Consider the following 15,589-nt stretch of genomic DNA (forward strand, 5'->3'; position numbering starts at 1 on the left):
TCTGAAATATATAGAACCATTGTAATACTATCATTATGGAAAAGTTTTCATTAATATTGTATCTCGAGAAACTATAGTAATTTAATGTAGTAATACATAAGGAATGATTATGGCTTAAAACTAAAGTTAGAGTCCAATTATAATAACTATATTGTTAAAATAATTTTGATAGCTAATGAAATTAAGAAAAAATAAGATTTTATTGACAATAAGGACATAAAGCATTTATAAAAAGTAGAAACTAAATGGACATGTTTATAAACACAAAATATTTAGGAAATATTTCAGTAGAAATTGTAGTGTATTGTACAAACTATGGAATAATATTTGGCTGCAATCAGGAATAAGATGGTGTTGGAAGAGAGACAGAGCAGTTCTAGAATTATAACTTTCCAAAATAAAGCTGAATTCTTGGAGAGAGAGGCAGAAATTAGTTGATTTAAGAACTCTCTAAAAACTCTTAATAGAAATTATTTCGAACTTGTTCAGAAAATCATTCTGATTAACACAAAAAGATGGAATGTAGATTTAAAGATAAGCACCAATCTAATACTTTTGGCTAAGAGTGGAGCCAGTCTAAGACACAATAGAGCAGTAGGCAGAAAAGAATCTGTGTGTGCAATCAAAAGTATAAACCTGTACGATTGAATGAAGCATGGGTTGTTTGACCTGGAATAGTGAACGTTTTAATGTCAAAGGATTGATCCACAGCAGCACTTGTTCTCTGCTCCCCATCTTACCCTATTCCCATAAAGACCTGATATTAAGGTTATGGGAGAAGGCAAAATTCATGATGAAAGCAATGTCAGGAAAAAAAATTAAACGAAAAAATACATTTGGTCAAAAGCTTCAGGAAGAGCACAAGGGTGGGTATTAGATAAATTTTTATAGATTGTTCAAAACAAATGTTACTTTCATCAAATAGTAATTGACCTAAAGTTGACCTCCAACAGAAGCACTGTCAATTTCATAACATTACATTATGCTGTTATACAATAAGAGTTTGATTCAGTGGTGAAATTCAAAATTTTACCCTACTGATTCTGTGGGCCTGGCTTGGTGGGTGGGGTGACTGGGTGGGCATGGCCAATTTTTTTTTTTTTTACTTTTTTTAGCATTTTGTAACTACCGGTTATCCCGCTGTCTTCCATTAAGTGCCCAAATGCAGCCAGACTCACCGTTTGTGACAAAAGCTGTGAGCATCTCCCTGATCTTGCTTCATCTAATTGCTTGGTTAGGTTATTTGTGCAATATTGCAGTTTAATTATCTGCAGGGGGAGGGGTTCTAACAAACATTTTTGAAAAGTGGTAGCTTGAAAGGAATCATTTGATCTGAAGAAAAAATACACCTGCAGGCAGAATTGATTCATACCCCAAGCCAAACAATGAAGCTGATGTATTAAGGTTGATTTTGTTAGAATCTCAATCAGAGCAGCTCTGGGCTTGGGGACTTCCCCAGCTGTAGGACTACAATCCCAAGTCAGAGGGGCCAAAACTGAGGGTGTGGGTCCCCAAGCCTTACCACAATGGGAAGGTGTCCTCAGTAAGGTCAAAAATGTCAAAATGGCAGGTGCAAATGTGATAAAAAAGACATCTCTTCTTTTTTTGAATAAAGTTTTTTTTTATTTTTAAACATACACCAATATCATCAATATCATCGCATGGACCCTGTGGTGTATGAGCATCATTCATTTTGGTACTAAACCAATATTAATACAAATTAAAATTACTCTATTAATCAAATGATCATAGTCTAGTGTTGTTATATGTATTAATATCAGCATGTACTCCTTCATTTTTCAATTAATCAATATTTACTACATCCTAATAGTCATAACACTATTCTTAGTCATATCTAATATCATCCTTTTTCAAAATCTAATCTTAACCTCTAACATTCACTTTAGGATATGTTATACTAAAGCATGTATAACTATATTACCCCTAATTCTAATTTTTTAATCTCTTTGATCTATTCTCAGTACATCCAATGTTGTTGTTGTGGTGGTGGTGGTGATGATGATAATGATGACAAAAGATCCTTTTTATCCATCTTTTATCTAAAGGCATCTTCTATATCCCTGGCATAAAGCTGTTGAAAAAAAATCTAAGCTGAAAAACTCTTTGCTGCCATCTAGTGGTCATTTAGTTTAAAAAAAATCCTTTAAAAAGAAAAAAAAGTTCCGACACAGCTGATTGTCTGACAGCTGACAGATGAAAGATTTTTTTACTTTTTAAATGCTATTTTTTAAAAAAGTTCTGAATCAGCTGTGTGACAATCAGCTGTGCCACACATGGAAACTTTTTTTTTTTACTTTTTAAAGCATTTTTTTAGTACTAGTTTGGGCAAACCAGTAACATTTTTATTTCTGGTTTGGGTGAACCAGCCCAAACGGGTAGCATTTCACCCCTTGTTTGATTATAGTTTAATATAGACGGATCTCACTTACAAACTGCCTTATGCAGCAACCACTCAAAGTTAGAATAGTGCTGAAAAAAATGACTTTGTAACCAAGGCACTTATTTACAAACTTCCCAGACTCACTCATACATGATTTTGTCATTATAATTAGTTCATTTTGTCTTGTGCCTGACCCATTTTTTATTTAAAAACTAGGTACACATAATCCTCACCTACAATTGGTCACTTAGTGGAAGTGACTGGCATACAAATGGGAAGTAGGTGTTGCTCTACAGACTAACTCAGTGGTGGGATTCAAATTTTTTTACTACCAGTTCTGTGGGCATGGCTTGGTGGGTGTGGTAGGGGAAGGATACTGTAAAATCTCCATGTGTGCATACTCAGTAGGTAAAAAATGATTCTGTGCATGCACAGAAGCAAAAACCAAGATGGCAGCCAATAGAACCGGTTCGGAGGCGTGGCCGGCTGAGTTACTACCTACTTGGCCAAACCAGTAGGAACCCGCTCCATTATGGCTGTACATCGAGGGCTACCTGAATGCACAAGCATACCCTGGAAAGGGACACTCCAAAATAAGGTATTGTTCTGCCTCAGGTTTCAAATACTGATTCAGGCATTGTTGCTATGGTAGCTCATGGCATATTCAAGGTCCAAGAGATAACCACAGACAAAGCATGGAAACCAAACCAAAATATCTGGCAGGCTTGTCTGAATGATTTGCTTTCAAAAGGAATGCACACAAAAATACTCCAAAATCAGTTCAAGATTGTAAGAGCTATGTCAGGTTTGTAACGCAGTCCAGACTTTAGAGGTTCAAGGTTTCATACATGAAACAGGATTCATAGGAATGTCACACAACAGCCAGAACTCAGATATTATTTCCAGAAAAAGGAACATGGTTCAGGGCTGTCTTTTAAATCAAATTGTAGCCAGTTGTCACTAATCAAGATATTGGGTCTTTACTTAGCAAGAAGCCTCATAGAGTGCATTTCTACTCTACTTGTTGGATTTGGAGGCCTTACATCATCTTTATTTGACTGCATCAGCTGTCCAAGTAATGCTTTTTTTTATCAGATTCATGTGATTCTTTGTTTGGTGTCTCCTGACATTACACAGGTTTAGCTGGAACAACTTTCTTAGATTCAGACTCTGAGCCATGAGAGCTACTGAGTATTTTCTAGATTCTTATGTGCAGGAAGTGATAATTAATTAAAAGGAGTAAAGGAAAAGTATAAACACCATTCCCTCATAATTGGAATTTGGGGCCTCTAAGATAATGATAGTAGTTTACCATAGTGATAAAAGGCTATGCTAGACAATAGCTAATGCGGAACATATAAAGGCAGAGAAGTAAGAGATAAATCAAACCCACAAGAAAGCAGGGAGGGGAAGGATAACAAGAAGGAAGAGACAATCAAAGAACATCCCAGTACAGGCTAAGAACAAGCCTCGCACTTAAGCCCATTCAACACTTTAAAAATTAGATGATCTGCTAGAATCTAAAATTTTTAAACCAGACAATTTGTACTATAGAACTTTAAATCCTTAAACTAGGCATTCTTTAAATGTTAGACTTTTAGCTAGACTTTTTTAATTTTAAATTATATTTTAGAATATCTATATTCCAAATTGGACATTTTTCCTTTTAAAAATCTGTGGTAAAACCCTCTACACTTTCACTCTCAAATTCTTTTAAAATCCACTCATGGAAGAAGGAACTGATACTATTGTGATCTGCAGAACATGTTCCATGTATATACTGATGCCCATAGAATATCCAAAATACATATGTACCAAATGTAAATTAATCAAGTTACTAGAAGAAAAAGTAAAGGGTCTAGGGGAAACTCTAACCACTCTGAAACACGACCTACAAAATGAGAAACTCCAAACCTTGCTAAAAGAATATGCCCAAATTGAACATAATAATGACCAAACAACTTCTAAAACAGTTGACCTCTTAGAGGAAGAAGACAGATGGAAACATGTCACTCATAGAAAAAAACCCTGTCCAAACCAACCCACTCTGATGCAGCCCCACTGCCAGTTCCAGTGACCCAGGCTGCCAAATTACTAGTGGTTCAGCTGAACCAGGCCAAACTGGTAGGAACCCACCACTGTAACAGAACCTGCCATCTGTAGATCAGACAGTCAATCCAGAGAGATATGTTGTTTCCCTGGAGCTAAAATCAAAGATGTGGCTGCCAATGAAAGGACAAGATCCAGTAAGAGAACAAAGAATTCTAGAAGTGAACCACTGGCTAAAGGGTTGGTGTCGCCAAAAGAATTTTGGATTCCTGGACCATGGTCTGTACTACTTCCAAAATGGGCTTTTGGCAAGGGATGGATTGCACCTCACAAAGACTGGGAAGAATGTTTTTGGGAAATGACTGGCTCAACTTATCAGGAGGGATTAAAACTAAAATTGAGGGGGGAGAGTGACCAGTCTTTAGGGTCTCCAGGACCTAATTCCAAGCAAAAGCCCCTAGAAAGCAAGGCAAATAACAAAGCAAGGGAGAGAAGATGGCATGGAAGTAACAGGCAACAGAGAGAAAGCAGAGCTGCTGAATCATTCTTTGCATCAGCCTTCACACAAAAAGAAAATATAGCCCAACCTATCAGAAACATAACTGTAAAAGACAGACTGGGGGGGAAAAAGTTAAAATAAGCAAAAAAAAAAAATGGTAAGAGAAGACCTGTTTGTTCTTGATGAATACAAATCACCAGGACCTGACAGATTACATCCCACAGTTCTAACGGAGCTGGCAGATGTCATCTCAGAACTGCATCACATCTTTCAAAAATCCTGGAGCACCGGGGAACTACCAGAGGACTGGAAAAGAGCTGATGTGGTTCCCATCTTCAAAAAAGGGGAAAAAACAGACCCAGGAAACTACAGACCAATCAGCCTAACATCAATACCCAGGAAGGTACTGGAAAAGATAATAAAAAAACAGGCCTGCCAGCACCTAGAAATGAGTGAAGTAATAACTAGCAGCCAGCACAAGTTTGTTAAAAACAGATCACGCCACACCAATCTTATTTTATTCTTCAACATAGTGACTAAATTAGTAGACCAGCGAAATACTGTGGACATAATATACTTAAACTTCAGCAAACCATTCGACCACAATCTACTTCTTCATAAGCTAGAAAAAAGTGGGATAGATAGCTTCATCACCAGATGAATTTGCAACTGGCTGACAAACTGTACTCAATGAGTACTTAAACTGTACTTAATGGGTCTAAGTCTACATGGAGATAAGTAATCAGTGGAGTACTACAAGGTTCTGTCTTAGGCCCAATACTCTTCAATATCTTCATAAACGATTTAGATGAGGAAATAGAAGGGGAACTTACCAAATTTGTAGATGATACTAAGCTGGCAGGAATAGTTAACAGCTATTAGTCTGAGCCTAGAAGGATCTTGACAGGCTTGAACACTGGGCCCTATCTAACAAAATGAATTTCAATGTAGAGAAATGTAAAGTTCTACACTTAGGTAAGAAAAACCAAAAGTACACATATAAATTGGGTGAAACCAGGTTTAATAGCAATGATTGTGAGAGGGATCTTGGAGTCTTAGTGGACAACCAGCTAAATATGAGCCAGCAGTATGCAACCACAGCCAAAAAAGCCAGTGCAATCCTAAACTGCATTAACAGAGGGATGGAATCAAGATCAAGTGAGGTACTAATAGCACTCTATAAAGCCTTAGTAAGACCACACCTGGAGTACTGCATCCAGTTTTGGTCACCACACTATAAAAAGATGTTGAGACTCTAGAAAAAGTACAGAGGAGAGCAACCAGGATGATTAAGGGACTGGAGACTAAAACATAGGAAGAACAGTTATAGGAACTGAGCATGGCTAGTCTAGTGAAGAGAAGGACCAGGAGAGACATGATAGCAGTGTTCTAATATTTGAGGGGCTGCCACAGAGAAGAGTGGGGTCAAGCTATTTTCCAAAGCACCCGAAGGCTGGACAAGGAATAATGGATGGAAATCGATCAAAGAGAGATTCAAACTAGAAATAAGAAGGAACTTTCTGACAGTGAGACCAATCAACCAATGGAACAGCTTGCATTTGGAAGTTGTGGGAGCTTCATCACTTGAGACTTTCAAGAAGAGATTGGACTGCCATTTGTCAGAAATGGTTTAGGGTCTCCTTCTTGAGCAGGGGGGAGGGTGTTAGATCAGATGACCTATAAAGTCCCTTCCAACTGTTTTAATCTATCTATTTAAAGAAAAAGGAGAAATGCCATAAAAATAGAATTTAAGCACTGTGTGGGATTATTAATCAAGTTTCTGTCTGAGAGTAGTTTGTAACATGCTGTGTCTGTTAACTGATTAAAAAAATGAAAAATAGTGATCGTCCAATGGTGTTCACAATAAGATATGACACAGTCTTATTTCAAGGCCTGGCACACTCCAGGATTCCAAGGAATAAATTAATGTTTAATATATAATTTGCATCAAAAAATCCTGGCCTTTTTCTTGACAGAATAAATCATGAAATATCTATTTATTACCAGAAATTCTGGAGTTCTACTACCAGTCATAGATATAAATCTGATGCTGCTGTGTTTTGTCTTGCCACAATGTAAAGTCTGGGGAAAGAAGGATATAGTAGCTTGATATGGTGCCTCTAGATGAAAGTTAGAAAATAGTGTTATGATTTTTTCTAAGCCAGTGTAGGAACAATCTGCCTCATTTCATTTGCCTGGAATTGTGTTAGACGTTATGTCTATGAATCCCTGCTTTGCAACTTTTCTTTTCCATTGCATATGATACTGATGAAAGCCGATTTATAAGCAAAGTATTAGATCTTGATGAAAGAAATATCACTACTCAAGTGATATCTCTTAGTACCAGTGACGTGCAGTCAGGGGAGGCAGGGCCTCACCGCTGTCATCATGAAAAAGAAAAACACATTTAAAAGGAAAAAGACAGAGGTAGTTGCTGCCAGAGTCACAGTGGATAACTTTGCTTAGTGCTTAACTGCAAGAGGAGGCGAGAGAACCACGTGCCTCCTTTACTCTATCTTTATGATCACTTGAGCAGAGTTAAGCAAGGGTTAAAAGGCAAAAAATTCCTTATGCAAAGGAGGCACGTGGTTCTCTCGCCTCCTGTAAAGGGCATTTTTAAGAGGCTTTTTGAGTTCTCTGGGAGCAACTAGCTCAGTCTGACCTCAGAGCTCTTGCCTTTCTCCTTTTATATTTTTTTTTTCATGATGGCAGGCAAGAGCAGAGTTGAAATCCTCTCTGAAACAGCTGGAAAAGGTCCGTGTGTGGGGAGGGGGGAGGAATTCAAAAAGTTTGATTGCATGCAGAGCCAAATTGCCTTTTCAAACACACACACACACAGACAAACACACACACACACACACACACACACAGCTGGATAAAAGTATATAAGCCCAACTTCACTGATTACAAGTTTGAAAATGCAACATGGCTCCACCTGCAATCAAAGGCTCGGATTGGAAGGCAGCAGGGGAATGGGGGGGGTATGGCAGAGGAGCTGCTTTCAAGCCATTGGAAAATATATCCAATCCAACTTCTGTGTTTTTGTTTGTTTGAGAGTGAGTGAGAGAGGGATCCAACTTCTCTGTTTGTGTGTGTGTCTGTTTGAGAGGGTTCCACCACAAATCCGCGAAGCCCTTATCTGCGGAGACATAAGCGCGAAGACTAATTCGCGCCGTTCGAAGCGCTAAGGAAAAACGCGACCCTACCGCGATGACATAATCGCGGAGGGCAAATCCGCGCATTCCCAAGCACTCAGTACCCTAAACCTAACCCTAAACCTAACCCTAAACCTAACCCTAAACCTAACCCTAAACCTAACCCTAAACCTAACCCTAAACCTAACCCTATACCTAACCCTAAACCTAACCCTATACCTAACCCTAAACCTAACCCTAAACCTAACCCTAAACCTAACCCTAGCCCTAACCCTAAACCTAACCCTAAACCTAACCCTAAAACAAACCCCTAAACCTAATCCTAATCCTTACCTTAATTGAAATCAGCTTTCTGCCGCGGTGCCGTTTTAAAGCGCCCTTCTGTTGCCGCGCTGTTGTCGCAGCGGTGATGACACGCGGTGATGACATCGCGGCTTTAGCAACGCGCTTATGTCTCCGCGGATAAGGGCTTCGCGGTTTTGTCGTGCCACAGTTTGAGAGAGGGGTGAGGGAGGGAGAGAGGGAGGAAGAAGGGGGAGGGAGAAGAAAAAGAATGAAAGAAAACTTATTTTGCAAGGGGAAAAAATGCTGTCGCTTTAAATCGGAACTGAGCATGCCTGGCTGTGGAATTCTGGGAGTTGAAGTCCACAAGTCCAAAAAAATTGCTGCCTCACCAGCCATAAAGCTCACCACACATCATTGCTTAGTACAGTATTTGCAAAATCTACTGAAAGAGCATAAAATCTAATTATGCAGAATGTCAAAAACTGTTGTTACTTCAAAAGCATTTCATTATAGCAAATGTAATTACATGACTTCATTTTGGAAAGAAATAATTATGGATATAAGATTCTGGAACCATATGTTCAAGCTAAAATGCTATTACCAATATGAATTCAAAATCATGTAATTATTGGGCTTCCGAAGAGCTGTAAAGACCTGGCACTTTAGGAAAGTATTTGTGGAGGTGGGGATGCTGGCATTTGCCAAAATTGCACTATCCATCACTAACTTGTTAAAAACCAAGGATGGGTGATAAACCCAAACCGAGGCAACCACTGAACTGCACCATGGAATGCCAAACGGCATTTGAAAAGCTAAAGAGATCATTTTTGGCAGAACCAGTGTTAAAGCATCCAGAGAAAAACCTTTTGTTATTCAGATGGATGCCAGCAATGTGGCAGTCGGGGCAGTTCTTCTCCAAGAGAATGAGTAGATTCTGTGCATACACCTCCAAAAAATTAACAGACACTGAAGAGAGGTGAGCTGTTTGGAAGAAAGAGGTGTATGCAGTCCACTGGGCCTTTCTCACATGGAGGAATTTTCTGGAAGGGAGTAAGAACCCTTTCCAGGTATGGACTGATCACAAGAATCTAGAGGCTCTTAAAACACCCACAGAAATGATCCCCAAAGAGGGAAGGAGCCAACGTTGCGATGATACATCATGCAGTCTTGACAGTCTGAGACCACCGATGACCCTTTTGCCTCTGGATGGTCCAGCAGGACCTAAACCATCCCGGAGAGATGATGACCAGGAAGAGAAAGCCTTGCTGGTCTCAGGGACACCGCAAAATCCCTGATTGATCCAAGGGAAGCACTTCAAACCGGCAGCAAATAGGCAGCCCTCAGGCTGACGAAGTTGGAGACGGCTCTGGAAGGAAGGAAGTGAAAGTGAGTCCATCGGGTGAGGTTTTTTTTTTACTTTGAGAAAGATTGCCCAAAGAAACCTTTATTTAAAAAAAGATAAATTAGTCTCTAAGTAAAGAATAAAGTGGTGAATTTAATGCTTACTGGACTGCCTTAGACAGTTTTTGTTTTTGCTTGCAACAATGTTTTGTGGATTGAAGTGATTGTAACGTTTCCTGTTTCTCCACTTGAAGTGAATGGACTGATTTTTTCCTTTATTTTCCACCACTTTATTTTTTGGGGGGGCTTAAATTAAAACTCTTTTTTATTTTAACAAATTCCTCTTTATATTTGCTATGAAATTATATTAAAGATACTTAAAGATTTTTGTTTTCCATAAAATTAAGGGAAAGTATAAAAAAGTTGAATCTGCCATTCAGAAGCCTGAGTTTGAAGTTTTTTCCCCTTGAAACAATGTATCCTTTGTTTCACTCTTATTTGATTTCACTGACTTTGTAACGGAAGGGTTTGGAACTTGTTTATAAAACCGGATAAAGACTCAAGGGCACGAATTGCATTTTGCAGGTGCTCTTGGAAAATATTTTGGCAAGAGAAGGAAAAGGAAAGAAAAAGATAAGAACCCTTCTACTTTGAAAAATATAAAAGAACTTGTGCTTATGACTCAAAATAAATATAGATATATTCAGAAAAAAAGGCTAGAGTGGCAGTGATTATTAGACTCATTTTTTTCTTTTTTATATTTCTTTTCTTTTGGAAAGATGTATCAATATTCAGATGAGGAAAACTTAAAATTTCAAAACATCCTGGTTGAAATTCAAAATATTTTAGAAGGATTTGAGAGATTTGAGAAGAAATTGGATAGACTATTGTTTATCACAGCAAAAGATGATGGGGTTGGAGCCCCAAAAATTAAAGAAGAGAATGAAAACACAGAAGATAAAGACAAGATAACAGATGAATTCATTAATGGAGCAAATGTGGGTGAAAGCGGAAAGAAGGGAAGACGGAAAAGTGAATTTGACAATTTGGAGCTTTATCCCAAATTTCAAGATACAGGAGAAAAAAAGAGCAAAAAAGATGAAGTTAAGAAGACAAATCTATTCAGAAATAACTTTGACAACCAAAGATAAGCTAATGTTAATAACAATTCAAGGGCAACGAGAGTACATGAGAGATTTTCTAAGCAATAAAAAGTGGAGAGAATTTCATAACTTTGGAAAGGAGCTGAAAAGATAATTGACACAACAACTGGCAAGAGAGATAAGACCATTTTGCTACTGGAAAGATACAGGTTGATAATGATAGTTGGCAATAAAAAGTTAGCTAATCCTTGGTGATTAATAAGTAGGGATTTTAGCATTTTGTAGACTGTTTTAGATTATCATTGAATGTTTATTCGTTAACATATAATTAACTATGACATTAATAATGAAATGTTAACCTTAATTAGGATAAATAACCTGGCCATAAATTGTAAATTGGGATTTAGCGAAAAGACCTATAAATCTTATTAATAATTTTTTGTTTAGATCTTGTTATGAAGGTATAATTAATTTGGGTCTGAACAGAGGAGATGCAATACAAATAGTAAATAATTGATACTTGTGGTGATTAATAAGTAGGAATGTTAGCATTTTTTAGATTGTTTTAGATTTTAAATATTTATTTTGTTAACATATAATTAACTACGATAATAATAATGAAATGACAACCTTAATTAGTAAAAATAAACTGGCTATAAATTGTAATTTGGTACTTAGGGAAAAGACTTATAAATCATTAATAAATTTTTTGTTTAGAGCTTGCTATAAAGGTTTAATCTTTTTTGGGCCTGAGGAGAGGAGAAGTGATACAAATAGTAAATAATTTTTAGTTAACTACAATGATAACAAGGAAATGTTAATGGATAATGCTTAATGATATATATATATATGTGTGTGTTGTACCAGTAAAAGCAAATTGGGCATAAGCTTTAATTTGTGAGTTGGGGGCAAAAGGGGGGAGGGAATGCTTAGATATCCTACTAACTGACTTTATTTTAGAATATGTTATAAAGGTGTAAAGTCATGGGAGATTTATTGAGATTGCGAATGTATGCCAGTAGGTGGTTTGTCTTTAAATACAAATGATTTCAGATAAAAGCACGTTTAAGTAACTGTAATCAAATGAGAATTGTGGTATAGTGATAGTAAAATACATAAATTTTAAAATGTACAATTCAATTCGAATGAAGTATATGTAATGATTGTGGAAGAAACACACAAAATGTACCTGTAACCAATCAACACGCTTTCTGCAAGATGTAACGAAAGATGATTCTTTTTTTGTGTTTTTGTTTAATTAAAACAATAAAACTTTTCAAAAAAAAAAAAAAGAAATGATCCCCAAAGCAAGTATGATGGGCCCAATATGCCAAATGCTTCAATTTCACTCTCAAATACCTTCCTGGGGGGAAGAATTTCCTAGCCAATGCCCTATCCAGACTGCCATAATATAATAGCATAAAATCAGAAGTAGTCAAACCCTTGTTCCCTGTCTCTCAGCTAGCAGTCAGAGTAATGACCAGAGCAGAAGCAAAAACAGATCCCCAATGGACAACACCACGACTCAAGTGTTTAAGGAAGCCCTGCTCACTGACAAATGGTTCCAGGCTCATAAAGACACTTGCTTACTAAAAGGCGGCCTAATGTGGCAGGGTGGGAAGTTGTACATCCCAGCTAGCCAAAGATTGGACCTTATGAAAAGCTATCAGAACTCAAAATTAGTTCACCAGTTCAGATTTGTAAAAATGCTACACCTAATAAAGAGACAGCTCTGATGTCCATCTTTAAAAACAGACTTAGAAAGCTACGTGGGCAGCTGCCCAATCTGTGCAGCAGAAAAAAGAAGGAAAATCCCAGGACTATTACAAGCAGTAGCTGGGCCTTCAACACCCTGGAGAGAGATTTTATCGTAGAACTGCCCAAAAATGCAGGAAACACTGTCATCTGGGTGGTGACTGACTTATTCTCCAAGGACTTTATACCATGCCAGAAAATCCCTACTGCAAAAGCCCTAGCTTAGATGTTCCTACACCATATGTATTGTCTGCATGGAGCTCCCCAAAGAATTATCTCCGACTGGTGGGGTTCAGTTCATGTCAACATTTTGAATGGCTTTTCTAAGCCCCCTGGGTACGGATCAAGGTCTGAGTTTGAGTCACCATCTTCATACGAATGGATCAGTGACGTGCGGTGAGGTTAAAGGCTGGTGAGGCAAAAAGAAAGAAAGAGGCTTTTGGCCACTGCGGTACTTTGTCCAACTCCGACATGGAGTTGGACAAAGCGCCGGAGCGGCTAAAAGCCTGTTTCTTGAAAACGGGCACAGGGAGGGAGATTGAAAAGGGCTGGCCTTGGTGAAATCACAATGTAAAGTAAAATCTCCCCTCCACATTTTCAAGCCGTTTGCAAAAATGCCCCATTCCGATCCTTCAAATGCTGCAATCCTGGAATATGTGGAAGGCTCGAAATGGGGCATTTTTGCGAACAGCTTGAAAATGTGGAGGGAGATATTCCTGCCTCTCACCCTGTTCTTAAGGTCAGCACAGACTGAAAACAGGATAAGAGACAAAATCCCCCCTCCCCATTTTCAAGCGGTTTGCAAAAACGCCCCATTCCATGCTTTCAATCCTGCAATCCTGGATAATGTCAAGGATCAGAATGTAGCGTTTTTGCAAACGGCTTGAAAATGGGGAGGGGGGGATTTTGTCTCTGATCCTGTTTTCAGTCTGTGCTGACCTTCAGAACAGGGTGAGAGGCAGGAATATCCTCCTCCACATTTTCAAGCCGTTTGCAAAAACACCCCATTTCGAGCCTTCAGTGTGAATATGCAGATGAGAAGCCACCTCTTATAGGCATGAAAATCCATACACTTGGGACATCGGAAGAAGCCCTGCGAGGAGACGCTGCTGCCGAAGTGCAGGAAATCTCCCCCTCCCCCACCTACAGATCGTCCTTTCAAAGAGGAATTTCAGTGGTTCTTTAAAGAAAGTCAAAGACAAAAGGCTCTTTTTGCACCATCGAGGAACGAGTCAAACGACTCAAATCCCGAGTACCTCGCGGGCTCCTTCTGACATCCCCCCGCCCACAGCCTTTTGTTTAATAGCGATTCCTTTCCCCGATGAACTAATTGTGAAGTGTACCAAGCGGATAATCAGCACACCTGTTTTTAAACCTGGGATGCCTTGTAAACTTTAACAGTCATATGATACGCGCACACAAACACATCAGTTTTCACCCGCAAGTGGTTGAAAGTAAACAAGATACCACCAATAGTCTTCCCCATCCCCCACCCACCCCATACCTAGTGACTCGAAAGCCCCGGCGAAGCCCTGAAGCCCCAGCATTTGGATCTTCACTTTCCAACTGCTTCTCGCCACCGCCGCACTCCACCAACTCTTGCCCCCCCAGTCCTCTGATGAACAATCCTCCGCTTTCTTCAACTCGGACGGAGCCGGGACACCCAAGCTGCTGGCGGGGGGTGGCAGCATGCACTTTAAAGTGCATGCCGCCCAGCCACAAACCAGGACATTTTTCACTCTATGGCGCACCGAGGCGGCATGGCTTTAAAAAATAAAATAAAATAAAAAAATAAAAAAATGAAAAATAAAAATAGATTTGCCAGCCCTCGCGCCAGCAGTGTCGGGTAAAAAAAAAACCCACACACACACACATACACATAATAAAAACAAATTACAATTACTTAAATTACAAATAAATCGAATCCCTTCCCCCTGCCCCCTCCCTCTGACCCACATACCTTCCAGCTGCGTCAAAAATGCAAGATTTGGTCTAGCCGGGGCCAGGCAGGCTAGGCTAGTTGCTGCTAGAGTCACCACATGGATGACTCTGCTTAAATGTTTTAAAATAGGCTCTAAACAAAGTGCCCTCTGCAGGAGGAGGCGGGAGAATCACATGCCTCATTTGCATACAGAATTTTTTGTTTTTTAACCCTTGTTTGACTCTTAAAAGGCGAAAAATTCCTTATGCAAAGAAGGCCCATAGTTCTCTAGCCTCCTCCTACTAACTGCAATAAGCAGACTCAGAGTCACTGTGACTTAGAGTCTGGGAGCAACTACCCTGGCCTTTTTAATTATTTTAAAAATTGTTTCCTTTTCCTAAGGAGACTGGTGAGGCCCCGCCTCCCCTGCCTCTAGTGACTGCACATCACTGGAATGGATGTAGTGTATGAATTCAGTACTGGAACAGTACCTAAGATGCTTCATCAACTACCAACAGGATCTGCCCTTCTGCCCTTTGCAGAGGTTGCCTACAACAATGCAATCCACTCCAGTACCGTTTTCACCCTGTTCCTGGCCAGTAGTAAGAAAAGTTCTCAAGCCAGAGCAGCCTTTAAAGCATAGGCTGACAAAAAGAGAGTAGACCCCAAGCCATTCAAAGTAGGAGATAGAGTAAACTTGTCCACTAAGTTCATACAGTCCTTACAACCCTCAAAGAAACTAGGACCTAAATTCATAGGCCCTTTCCCTATTAAACGCATCATTTTATTATTTGAACTGCCTGAATCTCATGATTTCCCCAGTGCTTGACAGCCACTATACAGGCACCACAAAAACTATTGTAAAATTTGATTGGTCACATAACTGATTCATTTTATGACCATCATGACTAATGACTGTGATGGGAACACTCCATTACAATCATAACTTGAGAACTTTATATATAAACTGAATTATAGAATACAAATATAAATCACATGCTGCACAATATACTTCTTTCATGGCATTATTAGATTCATAACAATGTGAAATTACAACTGCAGTTATTTACCTGGTGTTGG

The 15,589-nt window shown here is 38.9% G+C and overlaps 1 protein-coding gene across 1 annotated transcript in view; it reads left to right on the plus strand.

The window, feature by feature from the left end:
* The window catches only part of DMD (dystrophin), a 1,161,901-nt gene that overhangs the window by 928,645 nt on the left and 217,667 nt on the right, over positions 1-15,589 (plus strand).

This window comes from Thamnophis elegans, chromosome 6 (assembly GCF_009769535.1).
Source record: "Thamnophis elegans isolate rThaEle1 chromosome 6, rThaEle1.pri, whole genome shotgun sequence".
Lineage (NCBI taxonomy): Eukaryota > Metazoa > Chordata > Lepidosauria > Squamata > Colubridae > Thamnophis > Thamnophis elegans.